We start from the raw sequence: 12,505 nt of genomic DNA on the forward strand, positions 1-12,505 counted from the left end.
GCTTATTTTAGTTTTTAAATATATACACTTCTAAAATAAATTATTTGTTGAAGTTGCAATATCTTTATAGTATAAAATACGGTAGGCATACCAGGTAGCTGTCTTTGTATTTCAGCATGTAGCGATTATAATATGTACAATATTTTACATATAACTCTTCACATATATAAATTACCATATTGTTATATAGTTCTAAGTTTAGTTTTTAAATATATAGACTCCTAAAATAAGATATTTGTTGAAGTTGCAATATCTTTATGATATAAAATACGGTGGATATATTTCATTTTTGAAAAGTAATATAAAATTAACTTACGCAACGCCGTTACGCAATGCTCAATAGCAATACTGGCAACACATTTGAATTTATTAACAACTTTTTGTATAACGAACGGACTTGTTTTTTGTTTTTAATAATTGTTTTAATATAATTATTTTATGTTTTTTTTTATAGAAACATTTCCTAACAACTTATTTTGGATCAACAGGTTAGTATTATTTTCAATAATTTGAATTACAAGAATTTTCTCAGGATTTTTGTTAGATCTCCACTGTTGGTAATGCATGCACATTAAATGTATTTATATAAGTATTATTGTGAAATGAATGTTTTGAATGTGTTTTTTTTTTTTAAATTTATTTATTATATATAATTTTGTTATTTAGTTTTAAGGTATATGGGTGAAAATAGGCCTCCTGGGTTAACGAACACCCAAAAAAATCGGTAACACGCCTATTTGCATACCTCATGGTGGTGTGGAAAATGCGATATAGATATAGGGAATGGTATAAAAGTCTAACGAAATAAAACATATAATATTTGGCATAGAAAAAATCCTGTTTTTATTTATACAAAGTATTCATATTATCAGGTTAGATTTTTAAATTGTTTCAATGAATGCAATGAGGTGTTGCAAATGAAGAAATTTCCCATGATTCCAACTTTAGTTGGTGGTGAGCATTATAATACTGGCCACATATTAGCTTTGAAAACAATTAGATGCACACTAAAACATTTACTTTGATAAAAAGCAATTTGATCGTAGGAATATGGTAATTTACATAAACGCAATTTTGTATCATTTACAACGTAATGTTTGTTTCTTTACATCGAAACATATTTTTTACAATTTCACTTTCCAAATTGTTGTCATACATAAATCAGTTTCCAAATTGAAATCACTATGTACGCAATCTAAAGCATCAAAGGCGTCTATTAATAAAATTATATTTAATGTAAATTTCATCCCAAAGCACCGAAACTTTTTATAAAATCCTTCTGAAACGATATACCAAACATGCACATTATGGGCGGGTTAAAATGGGTTTATTATTTTATACAGGTTTCCTCTGGAAAAAAATTATTTTAGTTCTTATTTATTATTACTTTATATTCACTAATACACACCTGGTTATTGATAAAAATTCTTGTGTGAGCAGTTTTATCAGGAGCATTATTAAATATTCATTATTCATTTACGAAGATTGTTTTGCAAATTTATAAACATTGCCCTTAGTTTCGTTGAATAAGCATTTTCTGCATCCCGTTATTTGATATGGTTGCTTAATTGCACCTTACATTTTTCTGTGTTGAATATTTATTAAGTTACCACAGTTAAAAAAAGGCATAACTATGTATCGTAATTATTATAGAATTTGCCAATAATAGCCGCTCCTTTAAGAACATATATTAAAATAAACTGATTTTATTTTAAAAACATAATAAAGTTTTACATATAACCAATATTTTTTGGACAACTTTTTTATAAATAAAAGAAAATAGCAAGATGCAACCAATTGCCGGTTAAAAGTCGGCCATCTTGGATGTCAATAGAAACTCAACCCCTAGGCGGCTTGACGTTTATCCATGAACCCCTCTCAGCTATAGCTTTGTTTACATCGATAAGCTGTTCTTTCTCTACTCCCCCTTTACGATGGCCCCTCAATTGAATGTAGTAACTTGAAATTATCGATACTGACTAACTTTCAGCGCACATTAACTGAGCTCAATGCTAATATAGCTGCTCTGCTGTCGGAGTGAATGCTTACCTCCCTAAATGTGGGTGCACTTAGGAGCAAAAGATCAACTATCACCTTAACAACAGACATCTTGCTTGCAAAACTCCGCCTCTAACCTTCCATCTAGGCACAAGGAATAGACTCTGCGACGCAGGATGTCCCTGTTTGGATTCTTTCATATAATCAGCTGCCGGTACTTCCATATAACGAGCTGCAATCCTACAGCGACATGCGCAGCAATATATCAGTCGGCTATCTCTACGGGTGCTATGTGTGGAACGGCATTTAGTGTCATTGCTGAAGTTCGCCGTAGTCCACCACAGATGCCAAAGAGAGTTGCTCTTATACTAATAAAAATAATAAACCAACGAATACGTGCAGAATTAGTCGTGTCAGAAAAAGCGAGAGTTTTTTAAGCGTTGAGATCTTAACTACTCAGCTACAGAAACAAACATTTCAACAGCTATGATTAAAAGTTACTATATTGGCTAAATGGCTATAAGCCTTCCCAGCGAACATCCCTCTACAAGCCCCACACACCATTTCACAAACAACACTCATACACTCCAACACACCACAACAATACCATCCACTCCCGAAGACACCACACATTAATACATACAACTTCACATAACTCACTGAGAGATACCAACACACACCACACACGATCTCACCACTCTGCCCAATCAACAAAAAGGATGGACAACTGGATTTTGTGGATGGAAATTTGTTTTAGAGGATTTTAACAGTAAAGGTCTAAACGGCCTAGAAAAGCTTACCGCGATATTACATTTAATTTCAGACAGGAAAAAAGTACTGCAAACTGTTCCATTCAATTTTCACTAAGAATATTATGACAAGCAAGTGATTATTATGACTAGAAAGTGTATGTAGATTTATAAGTCTCAAACGACTAATGTATGGAGGTATACTTACCCTAGAATCCCATTCTATGAAATGTCCTTAGGCGAAAAGTAAAAATTGTTTTGAACAGACTCTAACTTGTCAGAATGGATTTGTTAGGTAGGGTTCCATACAACAGTGTCATATTCCAATATAGGTTTAACCAAAGTTGTAAAAAGTTTTTTAGTAATATACGGATCTTTAAATTCTTTAAACCAACGTTTAACAAAACCAAGGACAGCTTTTGCTTTCAAGACTATGGTATCAATATGAAGACTAAAGTTAAGCTAAGTGTCCATAGTAACTCCCAAATCAACAAAGTTAAAAACTTGAACTGGACTATCATGTTTTATTACATAAGGAGAGGGGTGCACAGATCTACGGGATAAGCACATCGTCTTACATTTATTGAGATTCATTGGCAAATCATTTATATCACACCATGCAACCTGTTTGCAACAGACACCTTTCATCAGTTGAAGTGTATGATTTAAAAAGCTTTACGTCGTCGCTATATTAAAATTTTTGAAAATTCTATTACAGGAGAGATTTCGTTAATAAACAATAAGAACAGTTTTCAATGTTGGATCTAAACCCACTTTTATGCAAAAGGATTATAAATGCCTGTTTCCATATTGAAGAAAATACACTGTGTTTAAGAGATGAATTAAATATTCTTGTCAAAGGCAAGTAAATATATTTGGCACTATTTTTCAGGAATCATGAGGGTACCATGACGCAAAAGAACTTTGGACACCCCGGTGTTGGACGACAAGGGTTATATTTTTTTAAGCGCGGCCGAAGAGAGCCACTGCAGTATAGGTGTGCGCATTAATTTTTTAAATATAGCTTTTTTCTTCGAAAACGCATTATAAATCCGTATTTACTTTACGATGCTTGCAGGCTCGCTGTCGCTAAATTAAAACTATTTCTAATTTTGTGATAATTAAATAGAAAAAAATTATGTGGGAAATGTAAAATTATTTAATATAATATATAATAGTTCTAACAAGTTATCGTTACTTTACGAACAGAAGGATGAAATAGCTCATATATATTATTTGTACTATTAATTGATAAGCTGGCTTCAAGACCTCATTCGGAGACATGTGGGTTCGGATTCGTTGTGGGTTATATAACAATACCCAATCTGCTTTAATAAATCCCTCCGAGTTCATTGCCTTGTCGTATCTTCCGTTCATTTCATCGTTCATAATTTTGCTGCGCTGTCTCAGCATAGCAAGTATTTCTCCTATCTCGCCTTTTTTAGCATCCCGTTATTCTGCGAACAGTGGACCGATAAGCCATAAGGAACATTGATATATGAGTATCCCAATCATTTTAACAATTGTCTACCACTTTCCTCAAACGTTCTTCCAAAGTTCGATCAAATCGTTCTACAATTCCATCGGACTGCGGATGTGGTGCAGTTCTATGCGTTTTCAACTAGCATCGGTATCCAAAATAATCGTTTAGACTGACACAGGCGAATTGCATACCCGTTTCTTCTAAGTTTTGAAAGCAACTTCTTGTTCTTTATTCCACTCAAAGGTTTTATCCTGTTTGTGACTTCAGGAAGCTCCGATGGCATATATTATATTTGAAGGAACCATCGATAATAGGTACACAGTCCATGGAAACTTCGCAGTTCATGTAAATTTAGAGGAGTGGGCAAATTATTTATTACCTCTATCTTTTCTTGTGCTGTGAATTTGTTCTCTGTTGTTATTTTGTGTCCTCTGGGAATGGCAGGCACCTTGTCGTGGGGAAGGGGCTTAAGTGCAAGACATTCTCGGCAAGGATAACATGATGCGAGATTCTCTCATCTTCCCTAATTTTTCTGTTATTCTCTTTCCCTGATTACTAAGATTAGGAAACAGCTGGTATCAAAAAATGCGGTACGTCAGAAATAAACCCGCTAAATAGCTAACAAAAGCAGTGCGAAACGAAATCTCAAGAAAATAGCAACTAACGTTTTTTTGCTAATTTAATTTAAAACGGTTATCATAAAACCATGATATTTTATTATGACTTGTTTTGGTTCTTTGTTATAATTTTTTTATTTATATAGGTTTACTTGGAAACCGAGCACCTAAAAATAATAACGAAATGCAAAATACCCAAAAGTTATTTTTAAATACCCAATCCTTTTTCTTTCGACAGTGGCATGATTGACAAATGTTATAAAACATGTGGGTTTTGACAGCTCTCTCTCGAATCAAAGAGTTTCGCATCGTTTCATCCTTGTTCTGGGTCCTTTCCAATCGGTGTGAGTGGTGCTGCATTACACTCCTCAAAGTAGTTGCCAGAGGCCGCATGCGTTCGACTACAAAGAGCAGCCACCTCCAAATCGAGGGTATTATACGACTTATGCCCATTGGATGATTTGCACCCAGGAAGATAATTCGGCTTATTTGTACTTGTACGGACTGCATTGGGAAGTAAAGGTAGCCTTACCAATTAATTTTGCTCTGGCAGGTGGAAATTTTTTGTTCCCCTTTTTAAACGTCTTCTCGAGATGAGCAAAGGGTCTTCACCAACAATAACCTACAGGAACAGACAAGAACAACCACGACAACATCAGTCATGAAATGGCGGCCCAGAAACCAATCGAAAGTGATACCCTACACTTTCACAGTGCAGGGTGATATAAGAGTCATCAATGTCAGATCACAGAATGATTACATGACACAGTATTAGCTATTCAAAAGATCTGATGGGACCTATGCGACGAGTGAAGAAAAAAGAGCTTACGTATTTTTGCTAGCGCATTTCCCGAAGACAATACGAAAAGACCAACATCAACCTGTGGTCACACAAAAGCCAGTTCGCTCAGATTTGTAAGTCTCAAGACATCTATTCACTGTCGACTCAATTAAGTGGGCCCTGGTCTCTTTTCCGAAATATACGTATCCAGGGGCAAATGGGATCTTTCCAGCACTTCTCCAACATGATGCACAAGGCAAACTGCCCCAGCTGAATACAAAAATTCGTCTCGGCACTACTAGAGGTTGCGCACAGGATGAAGTCTTATCACCCCTGTTATGGAGCCTACTCATGGATGAAGTTTTTGTGCTGCTAACCAAATATGGGGTCCGTTGTCAAGGGTACGCGGATGACATTGTTATATTAGCAAAAGGATAGTTCGACAACACTTTCTGTGATATCGTGCAAAGGGGATTAGGACTGGTAAAGGATGGTGCATGAGGGTTGGACTGAATGGGAACCCGTCGAAAACGACCATCGTCCCGCTTACCAAAAGAAGGTTCGTGCAGGTTTGTAGCAGCCTATACCTTGGTGGCAGAAAGTTAGAGTTTACTCATGTGGTGAAATATCTGGGTCTCACTCTAGATTCCACTCTTCGGCAAATAAACTTCCTGAGAAATCCTGGGACTGTAAGCCAAGGATTATCAGTAAGTAAGTAACTCGAACTCTTTATCTGTATTGGATGGTGGTTTGACTCCAAGTACGCCATTCACTGAGAGTGAGTCGGTGAAGGAGTTAATTCGTCCAGTGTGAATTTTGGGCAGTGTGCGTCTGAAGTTAGTTGCGCCCGAAGTGTGATCGGTGTACTGTTCAATCTCGTCAATGTAACCAAGGAAAGGCGTTTTAATGATTCTGCGAAAACAGCCCAGCAGAAACTGTAATAGTCCAGCGTGCCGTATTTTGGCACGTCTGAAGCTTCTTCGTCTGAGTTTCACTACACCCAGGTGACCATATCGGTGGGGCGTAGTTTATGACCGGCCGGCCGGCCGATTGCCTTGTATGTTACCAAAAATGCTTCTTCGTCTATTCCTCATAAGCTGTCGGCTAGCGACTTGAGGGTTTTGTGACGGCTCTGTACTTAGGCAGATTTTGCGGTCGTATCAGGAGTGCAGGAACACAAGCTGTCGAATGTAACACCTGATATCGTAAGTTTATTGACAGTCGGAATGTTAACACTTTCGACTGCAATGTTAAGATCCAGTCTGTATTCCTTTATCCCGTTAGTGAATATGATCGCTCTCCCCCACGAGTGTCAAGCAGAGAAGAAGCGAGAAGGGTCGGGGAGATAACCATTTCCTCTGGTGATTGAGGGAGGTTCGAAATGTAGAAATTAAAAATTAACCGGGAGAGGACACCACCGTTCGGCACCCTCTGTTTAATTTTCTAAGTTTAGAGTTTTGACCTCGAAACAGTATGGTCGATCGCTCAGGTAGTTCATAGTCCACCGCTTTAGCCCTGGAGTGAGCTTGGATTGTTCTATGTTCTCAAGTAGCGTTGTATGATTGACTGTGTCAAAAGCTTTTGACAAGCCCAACGCTACGAGGATCGTCCTCTCACAGGATGGGCTTTGATTTAGGACATGAACTATCTGGGCGTTTATGACGCTGTGGTGGTTATCTGTAGCTTTCGAAAGCCATGATGCTGGTCTGCTAGGCTCTGGTGATTAGTGAGTAGCAAGGCCTCAAGCGTGTGCACTATTGAGGAAAGGAGAGTTATTGTACAATAAGATTAGCCTTTGTTCGCAGGTTTCACAGGTTTCAGTAGTGGGACTACTCTTCCGACTTTCCCCAAAAGAAGTGTTCAGCGACAGGGTGAGGACCTTATGTTTTTTCAACCTGGGCCAATGGCTTCGGATGATATAGTCTTGTTGATGACAATCCGAGCTTCCACATCGATGAAAGTAAGTGGCGCGTAGTTTTTTTGCGTCTGCAGCCGTCGTGTAACACATCGTTTGGCCTTGTCATGTCTCCTCGGATTTGACGAAGCCTTGACATTATTCCAAAGCTTACTATACCGGTGGAGAGGTTACAAGACTTCAAATGCTCTACCTACTTTGACATCTTATCTTAGTTTACCATGTGCCGAATCTCTAAATTGAGGACCCTGATTTTGGGATCGCAGGGATTGGCATGGCGTAAGGTATGGCGCTCGTTAGCCAAAACAGCTGCTTCAGAGCGGAGTTTCGCAATTCTTCTAGTCAGGATAAAGCGAGCGGTAGCAGCAGTGATCACCTTGCGGAATTGATGCTCGCCAACGATGACGTCCGTAGGAATGGGTAGTGCGGGGAAGGTGCTCTCAGTAAATTCTGAGATGCCGACCTAGTTAGCTTTGTTAAAGTTAACGAAGGTACGGTTACCCAGAGAAAAAAATTCGGGAGGGATCTCTATCAAGATAACTATCGGCAGATGGTTTGATGCGTGGGTTAGCATAGGTCGGTTGTTGGTTATGCTATTTATCAGACCATCTTTCAGACCGTAGAAGTTCTTTGTTGGCCACTCGACTGGAGCAACCCTACTGCTAGCATCGCAGACTTCAACTGTCGAAACTGCTTCTTTTCCCGAAGAACAGCATTACCAAATACATAAACTTCACAAAGAAGTTTAAAATTGGCTAATTGGAATGACTCCACGCTTGACCTACTTCTAAGGGATATCACTATTAAGTAGTACACCGACGGCTCGATAACGTCGCACAAAATGTGTATGCGTTGCAAACTTTCCATACTTATGGGACGTTTTCCGAACATATTCCAAGAAGAAGTCTTTGCTATAAATCGGTGTGTAGAAATAAATGAAAGCAGCGCCATACTCAGCCAAGCGGCATGTAAAGCGATCTTCCTTATGATATTAAGTCACTTCTGGTGCAGGAGTGCATAGAACAGCTGAATAGCTTCTCAGGTCTCAACCAAGTGCGCCTTATATGTGTCGGAAATAAGGATTTAGCCGTAAATAAACTAGCTGACGAGTTTGCCCGCTCTGCAGCTACTATTATATAATAAAAATATATATAATGATAGGACCCGAACCCTGTACATCAGAGTGCTGCACATTTATCTGCACTCATCTTAGCTGTTGGATCATTGCTCTATATTTTGATCACATTTCTTAGCAACTGGCCGTTGGTGTCGATCTCTTCTGTGTCGTCTCGAAAAGTTGCTTTGTCGCCTTAAAACATTTTAATCCTCCCCTTGCGGATACCGATAGAGCCTCTATCAATTCTTCGCAAATGCCACTAGCATCATTCTGTTTGACTATTTCGGTGTCTCCTCCTACCAGTCGTCTATTTCTGGTACATACTTGCTCTGCAGCTTAATAAATTTTAGGAGCTTTTCGCCTGGCTCCTCTAGAGGGGTAATCAAATACGAACACGGGGTCTTCTTGGGATATCCGCGTATGAGCCTCAGTTTTAGGGCTTCAAAGGCGGCGGTAATTTTAACAACGCTACCCCTCAGGAAATCCAGGGAGGCCTGGTCCGCGTAAATAATGGCCCTGTAGCCGCTAAGGGTTTCCGAGATGTCAAACTCCGGATGGGATCCCGCCGGATTGTCGAGAAGTTAGCTTAATATAGACTTGTCAATCTGACATCAATCTTCACACCATGGTAAATGGTGTTAAGTGAGAAAGAGTACCAGTGCAGGCTGTCATTAGCAACAGTGTCTCGTTGTGTTGTGTTGTTTGACCCGTTGTTATTTCTGAAATGATTCCATATTTAATTTTGGCTGCTTTGGTTGCTACCCTCTATTTTACTTCTGTCACTACTGGCGTACTTTGTCTAGTGTTTCCGATAGAACTTTTTATCGTCTCCTGACTGTAGGCGAGGAGATTTTCTTCATCGGAATTCGTTATATGGTTCCGATAAGTCGTCATGTTTGCCGTTGTCCCTGTAATCGAAGCGGTAGTCGTCACAGTGTCAATTGTTGTTGACGATTTGTAGTTATTGTTGGCAATCATGTTTGGTTCCACGAGTCATCCGGAAAGTCGATATGGGTAGAGAAGGCATTTATTGCATCTGACCTAACATTTGTAGCTAAATATAACATATATAGTTAATATAGTTATGTGTTTATCTCTAAAAATATTATATACATAACTTGAACTTAAAATACCAAAAAACTGTGCGGAATTGCGTGTAAAATGAAAGAAACTGGATACATCGCAATCATTCAAATATCGCTTGTTTGAATGAGATAAGCCTTTTTTACACATATACACCACTCTACTCGGTAAAAACTGGCGCACCCTAGTATAACCCACCACACTCATTCATCACCACACGGGACAACACAAGACACCACAGCATCGCGCCTGTACCTCAGCTCAGCAAACAAAAAGGATGATCTCCGCAGCAGATACACCTTATTCGAAATAATCGCGATCCTGCGCGCAACTCGACTTTCGATTATACACGTCAGTCAACACGGTTCCTGCTTGCTGCTTTTGTTCATTTTTGCGACAACTATATATCCTACGCGCTACATCTAATCCCAGTTTGTCTCATCTTTGCGCCTAAGGGGATTCCACGGCTTCAGCCTTCAACGTTACCTGTTTTCGATCCGTGCTTCCACTCGTGCAGCGTTCGTAAACGAATTATAAATATTATTTAATTGCGTTAATAAATAAAATTTTAATAGTTTAATATTTCGTATACAAATTCTTCATCGCTCAAATATTTTCTCGGAAGAATACTCTTCTTTTTTCATTGTGACATACCATATGTTTTCTGTGCTTTGTTTTGTCAGCAGAGAACGTATATTATAGAGAAGGTTCAATTGCGGACCGGCGTGTGAATTGTCAAAACTTTATAAGATTCGATGGGTGGATTTTACCACAGCTAGCTCGGAAGGAGAAATTTTAACAGTGGCGCGTGAACAGAGCAGAGCATTAAATTAACATTTTGTTCAGAGGCTTGCATTGATATTACCGCCGAGTGTTAGCCTTTAACTTATATTTTTATATGTTAATATACAATCATATTTATTGATATGAATTTCATTATGCGAATTTTTATGCCTGCATGCAAAATTGATAAAACGCTAATCAAAGTATGTAATTTTCAAAATATTATTTATAGTCAATTTGGGAACTTAATGATTTTATTTCGTTTTTACATAATATACATTCCTAATAAATATTTTGTATTATAATTGTTACTCAATGAGATTAAATTTATTACAAACCGCAAACCCGCAAAACACAGAAAAAAGTGGCAACAAAGCTTTTGTCGATTTAAAATATTTTTCCGTTCCCCGCAAAAATCTGCATCAATATGTACGCATATATAAACATACATATTTATGATGATTTGTTGGCAAAGCTATTAGAGCGGCAAGGGAAGCGATGACAATCAGCAAGCGTTCGTATATTTTTTCGGCACATCTCGGATTTTCTACCAACAACACAATGTTATGACTCTCAGTCGTCACGCAAACAATCGTCAATACTTCGACTCTTTGACATAATATTCAAAAACATAAGCTTCGGCCATTGGTTGTCCGCAGTGGCGGATCCACAGTTCTTATGTCGGTTCACAGAGACCGCTAATATCATAAAATTAGAGCGCCGAAAATAATTCTAATTCAAATTCAGAAGAATATATGACGTAATATCAATATTAAAAATATGTTGGAAGGAAATTATTCCCTCCGTGAAGAAATTCTGTATCTGTCACTGGTTGTTCCTGAAAATAGAGATTTCGCATGAAACAATGATTGTACATATTTACATATATATGTTGCATGTAGAGAAATTAACAAACATAATGGGTACTTTCATATTTGTTAACATACACACATAATTATACATATATATATGTATAACAATATTTGCATATGAGTGGCTGAGGCTAGAGTTTAGTTTAAAAAAAAATTAATTTAATAAAATATCGGTTTCAGTATGAACTGTCACGCAAATCAAGCCAAATTGTATGTGAATGGGCTTTATGCAAGGGAAGATATGTATGCCAAAGTAAACACACGCACTCTTTTGTAGCCCAAACCAGTTTTTTGTTGGCAAGGAGACGACGAGGAAAGACGAAGGGACTGTGTCGTTCGTGCTCTGTGTTCTTGTTCGTAAGAGTTCGCTGTTAAGCAATTCAGCATTCTTTTTCGTTTTGAAAGTCTTTTCATGAATTTTTCATGCAATAGCGTTCGCTTTAAACTAAATTTCATTTTTGTATATTTTATGCAAATATGCATTAAATAATAGAAATATTTTATGTGAATTAGGATAAATTTAAGAAACTCAAAATAATTTTATTTAAATTTTCAAAAACATTTAGCAGTATTAAATATAATAATATATACCTATATAAAATACTTCTAATAAAAATGGTGTTACTTTTATTATTTATATTTACATAAAATACTAAGATGCATACATATTTACTTCTCTTAACTGCAAATTATTTAGATCGAATATTATTTAACAATTTATTTAAATCAAGAAATTGAAATAATTCATGAATGTTTTGTAACAATTAGACAAAATATTACGAGTTTTTAATAATTTCCAATAGATTAGGAAACTCCCGCAATACATTTGGAATTGAAAATATTAATAGCGGGTTGAGTACCCATACATTCTAGTGGGTTAGGGAATTCCCGCAAAAGATTTTCTTCGAAAATATTTGTTAAATAATTAATTTACCAGCGGGTAGAGTTCTCAATGCTTTATTGGGATTTGTACAATTGTGAACGGTTTGCTGGACACTAAACCAGAGATGAGTACAATCAGCACCGAGTTACAATCAGAGAAGAGTTCGTACACACATGTCCTCCGACATTTATAGGAGTTCAACGGAATTTAAAATACCGTAACTT

The sequence above is a fragment of the Bactrocera oleae genome, chromosome 5 (assembly GCF_042242935.1).
Source record: "Bactrocera oleae isolate idBacOlea1 chromosome 5, idBacOlea1, whole genome shotgun sequence".
NCBI lineage: Eukaryota > Metazoa > Arthropoda > Insecta > Diptera > Tephritidae > Bactrocera > Bactrocera oleae.